General features: G+C 42.2%; 1 protein-coding gene across 9 annotated transcripts in view; it reads right to left on the minus strand.

Moving 5' to 3' along the window:
* Positions 1-14,746, minus strand: part of DOCK3 (dedicator of cytokinesis 3) — a 292,652-nt gene that overhangs the window by 109,794 nt on the left and 168,112 nt on the right. The gene's annotated exons all lie outside the window — the stretch shown is intronic.

The following is a 14,746-nucleotide window of genomic DNA, read 5'->3' on the forward strand; positions in this document are numbered from 1 at the left end:
TTGTGGCTTTTCTCTCCCTAAAGGCGTTTGCTCCCCGAGGGCAGCAATGAGGACCCTGTCTTCTATTCTTCCCAAATACCCTCAAAGCTCTGCCATAATAATAAGCCCATAAGAAGCAAACACATTCTTTGATGTGAACACTCAGATCATCACAAAAAGATTCATAACACTAGGTCTGAAAGAGTCTACATTACCCAGTTTACATCTTACTGCATAACTTTTTGAGAATCATTTTAGAGCGAAGAAAAAATGTTACAGGGACTTACAAAAGCTTGGGTGAAAAGTAAAAAAAGAAATAATGTATGGTCATTATAAAGATGTACTCAGAATTCAACAGGGTCATTAATATATTTTATTTCTCAAACAATATAGGTTAATTCTTGAAGGAAATTATTGAATTGAAAAATGTTAGAAACAGTGTTTGCAACATCTGGAGCAATGTCTCCCTGCTCTCTTACCTCTTTCCTGCCCGTGCCTAGGGCCTCATTCCTATCTCAGCATCCCAAGGTTCTCTGTCAATTGTGGCAGGAAACCTGAGTCATGGCAAACACAAAGTATGTGGTTCTAAAAGTACTTGCTTCTCCCGTGCCCAGCGTCACGCACTCACTGCATGCGTCAGGTATCAGTAGAAGGGCCGATACTGAAGCACTGGACTAGAAGCAAAGGTATGCTCTATCAAATGCACAGGTGGCTTAACTTGTTCACTTATTCCTTCGTTCATTTAGCCAATGAATAGTCATTAAGTTCTCTGTGCTAAGCACAGGAATACAAATATGAACACAAATGTACATAGGGCACTTTTCTTCCTAGAGCTCATGGTCCTGGTAGGCAGCTAAATGGGCAGACATGAAGTTCAGAAAAGATCTGGGTCAGATGTAAATTTGAGATTCTTAAGCCAGGGAATTAGATGGGAATAGTAGGTTGCATGCACAGAATGAGAGGGAAAAGGGGCTCTGGGCAATCCGGAGAAACACTGACATAAAAGAAATAGGCAGAAGAAGAACTTGCAGAGTAGACACGAGGGGTCAAAAATAAAAACAGACAGAAAATAAGAAGAGTGGTGGGATGCTATATTAGTTAGGGAAAGTAGTATCTGAAAAGGAGGCGCGAGGATCACTGAGGCCCAAGGACACTGAGAATCACATGAGACAACAAAAAAACAGTATCCACTGGATGTCCTAACAGAGATCACTGGTGATTCTGGCAAGAACCCTTTTTGTGGAATGATAAAGAGGCTTAGTGTGAGAGTAAGAAAGAAGGAAGCAGAAACAGTGAGTCTAGACCAATCTTTGAAGAGATGAAGATGTGGAAGTGATAAGCTTTCAGTTAAATGGGCATGTTGGGGTGAGGGAGATCTTTGTTTAAAAATGTGGTAACACATATACTTTCAATTACTTTTCAGTATCAAAATTCAGTGAGGGAGAACAGCAGTTTCAAAAATGGTGCTGAACAATCCACATAAAGAAACTGAACCATTTTCCCTGCCTATAAGAAATTAACTTGAATTTATCATAGACCTAAATATTAAGGGCTAAAAACTATAAGAATACACACAAGAAAAATGAGACAAGTACCTTTGTGTATCTTGTTCACATTTGTTTTTCTATATTGAACACACAGTAGAAAAATCTTTGTGATCTTAGATTATTAAGCAAATATTATGAATCAAAACAAAATAATAAATTGGACTTAACCAAAGTTAAAATCATATTCTCTTTGAAAGACACTGCTAAGAAAATGAAAAAACAAGCTATAGACTGGGCGAAAATATTTACAAACTATTCTAAGAAAGCACTGTATTGAGAACATATAAAGTAATCTCAGAACTCAATAAGTAACAACTCAAAGATGGACAAAAAGTCTGAACATACCTTTCATCAAAGAATATACAGGGATGGCGAATAAGCTCAAGAGAAGCAGGGGACATGGATCCCTGGTCCAGGAAGACTCCACATGTTGTGCAGTAACTAAGCTCACATGTCCTAACTACTGAGTCGGTGCTCTAGAGCCTGGGAACCACGACAGAAGCCACCGCAATGAGAAACCCATGGACCACAGCTGGAGAGTAGCCCCCACTCGCTGCAACTAGAGAAAGCCCGGGTTCAACCACAAAAATCCAGTGCAGCCAAAAATAAATAAATATATAATTTTAAAATTCCTTTAAAAAGGACATCATCAAGAAAGGGAAAGATAACTCACTGAATGAAAGAAAATATTTTCAAATAATATATCTGATACAGGTTTGTAGACAGAATTTATAAAGAACTCTTACAACTCAATAATAAAAGAACTTAAATGGACATTTCTGTTTAGAAGATGAACAAAGAGCCAATAAAGATATGAGAAGGTGTCCAACATTATTAGCCATTAGGGAAATGCAAATTAAAACCACAATGAAGGCACTATTTCACTTCTACTAGAATGACTTTCGGAGAAGGCAATGGCACCCCACTCCAGCACCCTTGCCTGGAAAATCCCATGGACGGAGAAGCCTGGTGGGCTGTAGTCCATGGGGTCGCGAAGAGTCGGACACGACTGAGCGACTTCACTTTCACTTTTCACTTTTATGCATTGGAGAAGGAAATGGCAACCCACTCCAGTGTTCTTGCCTGGAGAATCCCAGGGATGGGGTAGCCTGGTGGGCTGCCGTCTATGGGGTCACAACACGACTGAAGCGACTTAGCAGCAGCAGCAGCAGAATGACTTTAATCAAACAGATAATACCAAGTGTTGGCAAGAAGATGGAGAAACTGGAACCATCATACAATGCTAGTGGGAATGTAAAATGACACAGGCACTTCGGAACACAGTTTGGTGATTTCTCAAAAGGTTAAACATAGTTTAACGTAGGATCTACCAATTTCTCTCCTCAGTATATATTTACAAGAGGAACTGAAAATATATGGCCACACAAAAAACCACATGAACATTCACAGCAGTATTTTTCATAATAGCCAAAAGATGAAAACAACCAAAATATCTACCAACAAATGAATGGCTGAATAAAACATGGAGTATATCCATACATTGGGTTATTATTTAACCATAAGAAAATAATGTATCTTCACAATTTGTGAGAGTCAAAATGACTTTTTTTTTTTTTCATTTCAAAGAGCCCTAGGTATAAATCAAATTATTTCCTATTTTGCTGACTTCACCAATGGGTATGATAGATAAATGGCACTTTCTGTTAACATTCAAACTATTTGAAGGCAAATATTTATCCAATGTTTCCTAATTTGGCAACAGCTCTTCTGCAAAAGAAGTGGTCAATACTGCTGGGACATATGGCGTTAAACACAGTTAGGTTTCTGTCTCCCAGGACTTCTCAGAGTCTTGAAATGCTCTTATGTGTTGAAGTATCAATGGGACAGGTAACCTGTGACCCCACAACCTGCCTCTGCATAAGACCATGGAATCTGTATGGATACAATTTGATAAACGCTGAGTGAATCTATTTGCCAATGAGAGGCACAACTCCTCATATATCCTAAAAGTGGGAAAGGAACTGTGGCCAAAAGAGTAAAATTCATTTAGGAGACTTTACAAACACCCACACCTCTACATGAGAGCAACAGGTCAGTTTTCTCTGGGTAAAAAAAATCTTAATTCTTTCAAGAGGAAAAAAAAAAGAGAGACGGTTAAATTCTGATTCTTTAATAAGCAGTGGTATGAGAGAACTGTTCCACATTTACTTGTCTTTGTGAAGAGCTATGCATGAACAGCATATTAAGCTACATTAATTTCATATTATTGAGCAAGTTCTTACAAATGAAATCCATAATTTGAATCTGTGGCAAGTCTAATAGAGTCTTAATTTCAAGATCATTTGCTTTTATGAGAGTCCTAATTCCTGGGTGGTAGTGCATTTCACACACTTTTCCATTGATGGTAATTCATGCATCCCCACAGCAAATGTCTGATGACCAACAATGAGGAGGTAGTCTGTGCCAGGTGCTGAGGCAGGGACAAAATCTTACTCCTTAGGGAGGCTATTTCCTGAAGACTGCTTTGGAAATACAAGCACGCACCTCAAATAAATTCAGAGGAATTCTCACAGCTCTTTCAATGTAATCTTCACACTTCTTCTCATTGGCCTCTTTGGAAATGGATGCCAACCACTTAGCATCTCTCTCATGATAACTCCCCAGGTGCTTGAAAGCAGCAAGTGGCCCCAAGGCCATACTATATGGCACAACCCAACAGATTAGGAAATCTCTAATCTTGCCTCACAGTTGCAGTTTCCAATTTAGATTCTTGGCTTTATTTCTCAAGTTCTTCAAGTTTTCCCACTTCATTCTAAATCACAGAGAGTAGAGATGCATAAAGGGATTTCATTAAGGTAAATCAGTACTGCAGTTTTCAAATTTACTTTTAGTACCAACTTTTCCCTTCTTTTCAACAAGGTCTTACACTATTCACCAACACATGAAAAATTTAATAACAGAGCTACTTTGGTTGAATCAGAGGCAGAGAGAAGGAACAGGAGCAGGAATCCTCCCTACTTAGGCCTTCCTCCTAACCACCACACGTGCCTGAGACACATCAGGGCTCCAAAGAACTTTTTTATGCCTCCTAGTACAATTCAAGAGTTCTCTCCAACCTCCCTCTCTCCTTTTTAGTCTTTCAACAAGCATTCATGAACCCCTACCATGTTCCAGAAACTAAGCAAGAGGATGGTAATGGGGAAATAAAATGGTCCCTGTCCTCAAGGCTCTGAGTCTACTGGGAGAAAGAGACACAGAACAAAAATGACGACACAATGTGAGAATTCTATAATTAACCGCACAGAAATGGGGTGATAAGCTCCAATGGGCTGAAGACAGGCTGCCCGAATGAGATACTGGGGCACATTCTGGCAATACTGCTAGACTCTGCGCATTGGTAAGGGAAAGTTAGAGAGGAAGAGAAGGGTATTCCAGGAGAAGTGTGCACCAAGGCAGCTTGATGGTGGGGAAGTGGAAGAGGGCACTGGAGAACTGGGGCGCGTTGGGCAATGCAGAGAGGACAAGCCCACGGTGTGGGTTACAGGTGAGGGTTGTCCCCCTTGGCTGTAACAAGGTGTGCCTCCCAGCTTATTAAAAGTGCAGATTCCTGTGCCCCATCCCAGATCTGGATCAGAATCTCTAAAGGGGAGGACTTCTGGAGAGGGTCCAAGAATTTGTATTTCTAAAATGGTCTCAGTTGGTTGTCAGGATTAACAAGCTTGGAAAACCCCATTATGGGCCTTACAGGAGCTCTGAAACTTAAACTATGAGAAGCAATGTTGATCTCATAAGTTTTTAGCATGATCACTTCAGCTGCTGTGTGGAAGGCAGGCTTGTGACATAGGACACACTCTAAAGACAGAGAAGAGCAGCCCTGGCAAGCTACAACGCTATTCTGGGGCTGAAAAAAGGTGAAAGGATGTGAGGTATATGTAGATGACAAAGCTGACCAGATGGAGCAGTTAACCAAATGTGGTAGTGTCGACCAGAGAAGGTACAAGGAGGAAGATATAAATTTCAGATCAGTTCAGTTCAGTCGCTCAGTCGTGTCTGACTCTGCAACCCCATCAACTGCAGCACGCCAGGCCTCCCTGTCCATCACCAACTCCCGGAGTTTACTCAAACTCATGTCCATTGAGTCATCTCATCCTTTGTCATTCCCTTCTCCTCCTGCCTTTAATCTTTCCCAGCATCAGGGTCTTTTCAAATGAGTCAGGTCTTTGTATCAGGTGGCCAAAATTTCAGATAAGCATACTGAATTTGAGGTCTCTTGGATATGCAGGTGAACAAAAAACAGGCAGCTGAAAGCCCAAGTGTGAAGCTCAGGGAAAAGGTGTGGTAGGGGGATATACCACTGCACTCAACTTGCTACAGCAGCAGCTGTTAACAGCTGCCACTTAATGAGTGTCTTTTGTGTACCAGGCATTGTTTAAAGTGTTTCTTTTCTTACCCTAATTGCATTTAATTCTCATAACAGTTATTTCACCTCTGAAGAAACTGAGAGTCAAAGTTTCTGACTTGAGATAAAAAAGCAGAGTGGTAAAGTCAGAACTCAAATCTAAAGCTCTTTGACTTCCAAGCCCATGCTTTATCTATATTTTATCTCATGAAATGAACCCTGGAAAAAAAAAAAAGTGTGTGACGGAAGGGAGGAGGGGATCACTGGGCAAATATATCTGGGAAATGCTACAAATCACATCCTGTCCTAGAAATGAACTGAGAGTGTCTGAGTCGCACAGGCCCCCAGAGGGGCTGTGTGAATGAAACCCAGCTAGTGCCAGGATCCCAATCACCCACAGGGGGCACCTGACCTCTCAGATTAGAAAGGCCATTCCAAGCCCCGACTCCAGCACTCCCGGTGGCACCGAGTCTCTTTGAGGTTCATGGCATTCCCACCCAAAAAACTTAGAGATCGGGGGGGCAACACTTTGTCAGATTTGGAACAAGCAGAGACTCTTGAATGACAATCCCAGAAAACAGATTCTTTTCATTTTCTCTAAAGCAAAAGAGACACATGAGTAAATCTGTTATCACACAGTCTCAAAGTTACAATAGTATTTCTATAATTATACAGGCCCTACAGGGTCTCTTGGCTTTTCAGGTAGCTCAGCGGTAAAGAACTCGTCTGTCAATGCAGCAGAGGCAGGAAATGTGGGTTTGACCCCTGGGTCGGGAAGGGCTCCTGGGGGAGGAAATGGCAACCCACTCCAATATTCTTGCCTGGAAAATCCCATAAACAATCCATAGGGTTACAAAGAGTTGGACATGACTGAGTGACTGAGCGCACATGCACGCACAGGGCCTTTAGAAACCATGTACTTCTCAGGAAAATGAACTCAATGGTAACTTAATTATCAGTTACACAGGGAGCTACAAACAGTTGTTTTTCCTCTAAATGATTTATGCTCTCACCCCAGGATCAGACTTCCAATTGTAACAATGTGCTTAGTTGCTCAGTCATGTCAGACTCTTTGTGACCACATGGAATGCAGCCAGCCAGGCTCCTCTGTCTATGTGGATTCTCCAGGCAAAAATACTGGAGTGGGTAGCTGTTCCCTTCTCCAGGGGATCTTCCCAATCCAGGGACTGAACCCAGGTCTGCCACAATGCAGCCAGATTCTTTACTGACTAAGCCACCACAGAAGCCCAAGAATACTGGAGTGGGTAGCCCACCCTTTCTCCAAGGGATCTCCCCAACCCAGCAATGAAACTGGGGTCTCCTGCATTACAGGCAGATTCTTTATCAGCTGAGCTACTAGGGAAGCACCAATACAAATTTTAAAATAACAATGTTAAAAGTAAAAATTTTAAAACAATAATGTTAAAATTAACAGTAAAAATTTTAACAATAAAAAGTATGTAAATTGCCAACATCCGCTGGATCATCAAAAAAGCAAGAGAGTTCCAGAAAAACATCTATTTCTGCTTTATTGACTATGCCAAAGCCTTTGACTGTGTGGATCACAATAAACTGTGGAAATTTCTGAGAGAGATGGGAATATCAGACCACCTGACCTGCCTCTTGAGAAACCTAAATACAGGTCAGGAAGCAACAGTTAGAACTGGACATGGAACAACACACTGGTTCCAAATAGGAAAAGGAATATGTCAAGGCTGTATATTGTCACCCTGCTTATTTAACTTCTATGCAGAGTACATTATGAGAAATGCTGGGCTGGAAGAAGGACAAACTGGAATCAAGATTGCAGGAGAAATATCAATAACCTCAGATATACAGATGACACCACCCTTATGGCAGGAAGTGAAGAGGAACTAAAAAGCCTCTTGATGAAAGTGAAAGTGGAGTGAAAAAGCTGGCTTAAAGCCAACATTCAGAAAACGAAGATCATGGCATCCAGTCCCATCACTTCATGGGAAATAAGATGGGGAAACAGTGTCAGACTTTATTTTGGGGGGCTCCAAAAATCACGGCAGATGGTGACTGCAGCCATGAAATTAAAAGACGCTTACTCCTTGGAAGAAAAGTTATGACCAACCTAGACAGAATATTCAAAAGCAGAGACACTACTTTGCCAACAAAGGTCCATCTAGTCAAGGCTATGGTTTTTCCAGTGGTCATGTATGTATGTGAGAGTTGGACTGTGAAGAAGCTGAGCGCCGAAGAATTGATGCTTTTGAACTGTGGTGTTGGAGAAGACTCTTGAGAGTCCCTTGGACTGCAAGGAGATCCAACCAGTCCATTCCAAAGGAGATCAGCCCTGGGATTTCTTTGGAGGGAATGATACTAAAGCTGAAACTCCAGTACTTTGGCCACCTCATGCGAAGAGTTGACTCATTGGAAAAGACTCTGATGCTGGGAGGGATTGGGGGCAGGAGGAGAAGGGGTCGACAGAGGATGAGATGGCTGGAAGGCATCACCGACTTGATGGACGTGAGTTTGAGAGAACTCCGGGAGTTGGTGATGGACAGGGAGGCCTGGCGTGCTGCGATTCATAGGGTCGCAAAGAGTTGGACATGACTGAGCAACTGAATTGAACTGAACTGAAATGAACATATGAGGCTGAAGTGAGGGTGAGATTCCACTGACAGGACAGCACAATGCGGAGTCAGCTCATCTTTGCCACCTCCAACATTCAAGCCATGATACTTCTGAGGAAGGTGTACCTCCATGTGAGGAAGCCAGGAGGCAGACGGTTGGCCCTGCTTTCTTTATAATTTGCTAATCACTCCCATGGGGACTAAAGAAGCCCCACACTTTTACATTTCTCAGCTAAAGGTCAAGCAGTCTGAAGTACTGTAGAAAAGTAATCATGATGTCAAAAAAGCAATGTTAAAATATTAGGTACCACAGGCCACTCTCATTCTACCTTCTGGATCTCGCTTCCCACCTCCCTCATACTGATAATCTCTTGTTCTGGGATTTCCCACTCTTTGTTCATGATGTGAACATTATTGTTCTTTTTAATTTCATTCCTTTACTCATGTTTTTCTCTGATTAGCATAATATAGCATAAAAGGAATATATATTCACAAATGAAAGAAAAATCATAGTATTTGTCCAAGGTTTTTCCTGGTCTGTCAAACAAAACACACACATCTACAGATTTGGCCTGTTGTAACTACATAAGTCCTCCAGTTAAAGACAACAGAATACATATTATTTATTAACTTGTTCCTGTCACTATTTCTGCTGTTTGTGTGCAAATGAAGCAAAGTCTTACAGTTTAATAGATCATGAGGGAATCCTGATGGGAACAGCGGAGCTTACAAAAACCAAAATAAACATATACAGAAGAAATATAAAAACCTTGATTGTTTCTTGAATGGAAGCTAGAAAACTCAGCAAATCTGAAAACTAAATAAGTATTTTTATCTGTCAGACATTTTACTAGATATTTACTAGATATTTTCTAGACTGAGAAATGCAGAATAATCTCAGGAAACAATAGCAAATAAAGATTTCATAAGTAGTAAAATTTTGAATGAAGTGTTTGAGAACTTTAATTTTTTTTAAAGTATAAGATGTAAGAACAGTGTTCACTGCACTATGTCAAAATCTTTCTTACTTTCCCTTAATACTGAAAAACTGATGATATTTTTAAAAACAGTATTACGGTGACATAGCTGACATGGTATAGAGACAACACTACAACTTAGGTCTGGATTCTTCAAGTTCAGTTTAGTCGCTCAGTTGAGTCCAACTCTTTGTGAGCCCATGGACTGCAGCACGCCAGGCTTCCCTGTCCATCACCAACTCCCGGAACTCGCTCAAACTATGTCCATCGAGTTGGTGATGCCATCAAACTATCTCATCCTCCGTTGTCCCCTTCTCCTCCTGCCTTAAATCTTGCCCAGCCTCAGGGTCTTTTCCAATGAGTCATTTCTTTGCATCAGATGGCCAAAGTTTGGAGTTGCAGCTTCAGCATCAGCATCAGTCCTTCCAATGAATACTCAGGACTGATTTCCTTTAGGATTGACTGGTGTGATTTCCTTACAGTCCAAGGGACTCTCAAAGCCTATACTAATTCCTGTAGTCAACTGTCTTTCATGATACATATTTAAATAGCAAAAATAATATTCAATATTGATCAAAACGAAATAAACCAACTGAAAATAAGTGCATCTCTAAATATTATATGGCTAGGAATGTAAACAAGTAGATATATCTGAGACCACAAAGGACCTTCTCTTTGGTCTTCTTTGTGTCATTGTCTTGCCCTCCTCTTGATATCCTGTGCACACAGATTAAGTCTACCCTGCACAGCCAGTTCACCAGATCACTCCCATCAGGATCTATGCTGTGCCATTATAATATGGTACCCACTAGCCACATGTAGTTATCTATATTTAATTAAAATTACTAATATTAGAAACAGTTCTCAGTTACAGGCCATATTTCAAGTGCTAAACAGCCACATGTAGTTAGCGGCTACCTTGCAGACCATAATGTTCTGCCATATATAGAACATTTATATTGTCCTACAAAGTTCTATTTGGATAGTACAACTCTTTAGGGTTGGGGGAGGAGGTGGTCACTGAGACAAAGGGCTCCGTACTACTGCACAGCAGCACTGCTCCAAAGCACAAAATTGTAATGCTGTCAACACCAGGGTCAGGATATAGAGCTGGGGTTTTGGGGTTGAAGGAAAGTTGTTCAGAGGGCCAGATTCAGGAATGGCAGTCCTCTGACCAGGCATTACTGGTCTCAGAAATGGGTATGTGAGAGGCAAGTAGACTTCTGAAAGTGTAGCAATCAAATAGCCAGATGAGGAAGTTTATACAGATGAGCTGGACCAAAATTCTGTGAGTCAGGAGTATAGGACCCAAGTGAGGCAGTCTGAGATGTCAATGGCCAGGAATCTGGGACAAGAGTCTACGAAGTCGGAATATAAGGCATCGCCAGTAAGCACATCCCATGTGGTCCGCCCTTTGGCCCCTTCTGAACTTTTTATTGAGAGTGGGGCAGCCTTGAAATCCAGATGTGTGCAGAGAGTAATTTGCAGCTTCACCGAAGATTTGCTCTACCTGAGCTTAGGGCTGGTGCAAGACAGTCAGATACTTGTGCAGACCTGAATTAGGGATTTGGCAGCTTCTGAGTACTCTAGTCAATACAGGTTGCATATTAGTTTTAAGTAAATAGTCTCTCCTCTGCATGTAGAATGTTGTATCAGTTGGTTCCAATTCACTGCACAAATTAAGACAGGCCTAGAGGAGGAGCCTGCTAGGCTGCAGTTCAAGGGGTCACAAAGAGTTGGACATGACTGAGCAACTTCACTTTCACTTTTCACTTGCATGCATGCATTGGAGAAGGAAACGGCAGCCCACTCCAGTGTTCTTGCCTGGAGAAGTCCAGGGACGGCAGAGCCTGGTGGGCTGCCGTCTATGGGCTCGCACAGAGTCGGAAACGACTGAAGCGACTTAGCAACAGCAGCAGCAGCAGTCATCTCTGGCCTGCCTGACAAGGTACTAAAGGGTAGTCTACAACACAGACATAATCAGAGTTTGCATTCCTCATTTATTTTACCTATTTCCTATATACTGAGGTGGGCCATAAACTAATGAGCATCTTCTAAAGCCCAGGCCTTTGGGAAACATATCCAGGTATCTTCTGCAGCCTTCTGTCTCTAGGACTCTGACCTCCAGACCAGACTATCTTCCACCAAAGATGTATCTCCTGCAAACATGCCTTGAACTATATGACTTCCTGTCTTAAAAGAGAAACTTTCAGTGGTGTTCCATCTCTGCATATAAAACCCATAAGCCTCCACTTATTAATCCAGGTCTTGTGGCATTTGTCCTCTCCCTGCCTTCCTATGTTCCCCTATTTCCATCAATACATCTTGTTTCTGATCAGATAAGCCTGCTTGCCTTTCCCTAAATTACTATTTTTTTGCCCACTGTGTCCTGTTTCCCCACTTCTCTGCTGCTGCTCAAACCCTGCCTAACCTTTGAGGCCCAGCTCAAATGTGTGGTATAAAGGTTTCTGCAACCCAGCAGTCAGAAGGGACCTGTTCCTTCAATATCTAACCATTTACAGCAGTGACTCTGATTTAGTATTAGAGCTGGTTGTGTGTGCATGTGACACCTCTCCTGTACAGAAAAGTTAACATAGCAGGCCTGAGACTGCTATCCTTAGAAAGGCCTGCTTTCTATCCTTAGAAAGACTGCTATCCTTAGAAAGTTGGCCTCTGGCTGGCATCTGGGATTTGACTCTTGCAGTGTTCCCAACACTGTGCCTAGACTTTTTATGTGAACAATATGGTTTATACTGAACACTTGCTTCCCTTCTGGACATTTTGTACATGCTAAACAAAGGGTTCTTATACAACCAGCCCTCCAAAATGTTGGTTGCTAGATCTCTAGTGGGCTTCCTAGGGAAGAAACACTGCACATCTGTCAGTGCATTTTAACTAGAAACGAGTATTTGAAGACAGTGCTCTGTGTGACCCCTAATGTGATGGAGGGAGCATAAGGGAGGCTGTGTGTGGACTCCTTCAGACTCTACCTGGTTCTTCTTCCTAATAAGCCACCGGTGTATCCTTACTCCATTGCTATAATAAATATCAGCCACAAGTATAACTCTGAGTCCCATGAGTCCTTCTAGTGAATGAACACTGGGATTGCCCTGGGATCTGCAACACATCCTTTAAGTCCAGTGTCCTTGTCTGCAAAGCAGCAGGGACTGTGCCTTCTACATCTTTGCGATCCTCAAGGAATTGAGCACAGAGGTTTAGTTTCTAGATACTTGACTTTAATAACTTTAGAAGGACTATACAATTAAAACACCAAAGTAGCTGAGGGCAAAATGAAAAATAATAAAGGGGCAGTTTTCCCCAAAGGCTCCTATCTATATACACACAGCTTTCCCTTGCTTTAAAGGCTCTCATGGGTTTCACAGCAATGAATGAGTATTCTGAATGTACCCGCTGCTGCCACAGGGCTCTGATGACTTCTTAGTTTAATGAAATCTCTCTACTATCTTGCTATTCAGCTAACAAGAGAGACTGTCTCTTGTTCAAGCGAACACACACTCTGTCACTTAAGTCCCAGGGGCGAGTGCCTGCTAGGTACCCAGCAAAAGCAGGGCCTCTGCGACAGGGAGAATCCCTGCAGTGGCCACAGACCTATATTTGCCTTTTCTGTCTTTCAGAAGCCCACCTAAAGCACATAAAAACACTGATATTTGGACTCAAGAGCAAAGTTCTGACATGAATGATAACAATAATAATTATGAATTATTTCCTGAGATTTACTGTCTGCCAGGGCCTGATTTAGGGACTTCACATGTATCATCACCTTGATGATGCAGACATTACTATCTTAGAGTTGAGGACATGGACGCACAGAGAGGTTAAGCAGCCTGGCTTATTTGGCAGCACTAACCATGGTAAGGCAGGCAGGCTCTCGCAGGAGTGTGAATTCAGGTAGCTTAGAACAAGGCCAAGGACAGACCTCAAAGGTCAAATCCAACAATGGGGGGAAGAGAGGGTGGGATGAATTGACAGAGTAGTATGGAAACATATACATTACCATATGTGAAGCAGATAGTCAGTGGCAATTTGCTGTATGATGCAGGGAACTCAAAGTGGTGCTCTGTGACAACCCAGAGGGGTGGGATGGAATGGGCTGGGAGGAGGGAGGGAGGTTCAAGAGGAAGGAGACATATATATACTTCTGGCTGATTCATGTTGATGTATGGCAGAAACCAACACAATATTGTAAAGCAACTAACCTCCAATTTAAAATAGTTTTTTTAAAAGACTGAGTCCAGGAATCCTGAGTTCTCCTGATTTACAAGGCTGAGGCTAAAGAATTTCAAGCAGGGTAGGTACTAGGGATGGGCCATGGATGGACTGGATTACCCTCAGGGGTATCAGGATGAAGCCTCAGACTGATCCTGGTGGACCACAGCCTGGTGAGGGACAGAGTGTGAAGCCAGTGTAGGTGGATGGGATGAGGTAGAAGCCAAGGTACAGGTCACAAAACAGCAAAGGGACCATTTCCAGAGTGGGTCTTTCATACCTTAAAGGAGACTTCTCAGCGTGAGGTCAGACAGGTCTTAGAAGCTTTGTGAATCCTCAGAAAGAGGATGTAAAGAGGGCATGTATCCATCTTTGGGTACATGCAATCTTCCAAGGAAAGAGTATCAAAAGGTCCTCGGCTGCTTCTCCCTGGTTTACTCCTGTGTCTTCACAGAATCTTGCAGGCTCCTGACACAGGCTAGGATGCTCTTCCCGGCAGTGGGACGCTGACTGCAAGCTTGTGCTTCCATTTCCTCTAATGCCATACCTTTTGATTTTTGACCCTACACCAATACCCCTAATCAGTTAAGATAAACTAGGCTAACTATTCCTCTGAAGCCATCTATACGGTGCTCACCCTTATGAGCATGAGCTTTAATATACTCCACAAATTTCTTGGAGTAGAAGTAAAAAGATGTTTTAATGCAAAAACTCAAGGCAAACTATTTAAGTCAAACAACTTACATTTTAGGGTTTCTGAGGGAAATAATGCTTAACTTTGATCTCAGTAAGCTTCTTCCTCAACTTGTCTCCTAAATTTGGATTCCTGCTGCGGTTTCAATGATACAACATTCTGTCATCAAGAATGTGTATCTCAGGGCATCGCTAGTAGGAAAGCCTGCTTGCTGCTGTTTGGAAGGAACAGTGAGCAGCGACCAAACACAGATCCCCGGCCTGCAGGAATTCATGACTGTGACCACTGTTGCTGTTGCTTAGTCGCTCAGTCATGTGTGACTCTTTTGTGATCCCATGGACTGTAGTCTACCAGGTCCCTCC

Source organism: Ovis aries, chromosome 19, assembly GCF_016772045.2.
Source record: "Ovis aries strain OAR_USU_Benz2616 breed Rambouillet chromosome 19, ARS-UI_Ramb_v3.0, whole genome shotgun sequence".
Classification (NCBI taxonomy): Eukaryota; Metazoa; Chordata; class Mammalia; order Artiodactyla; family Bovidae; genus Ovis; species Ovis aries.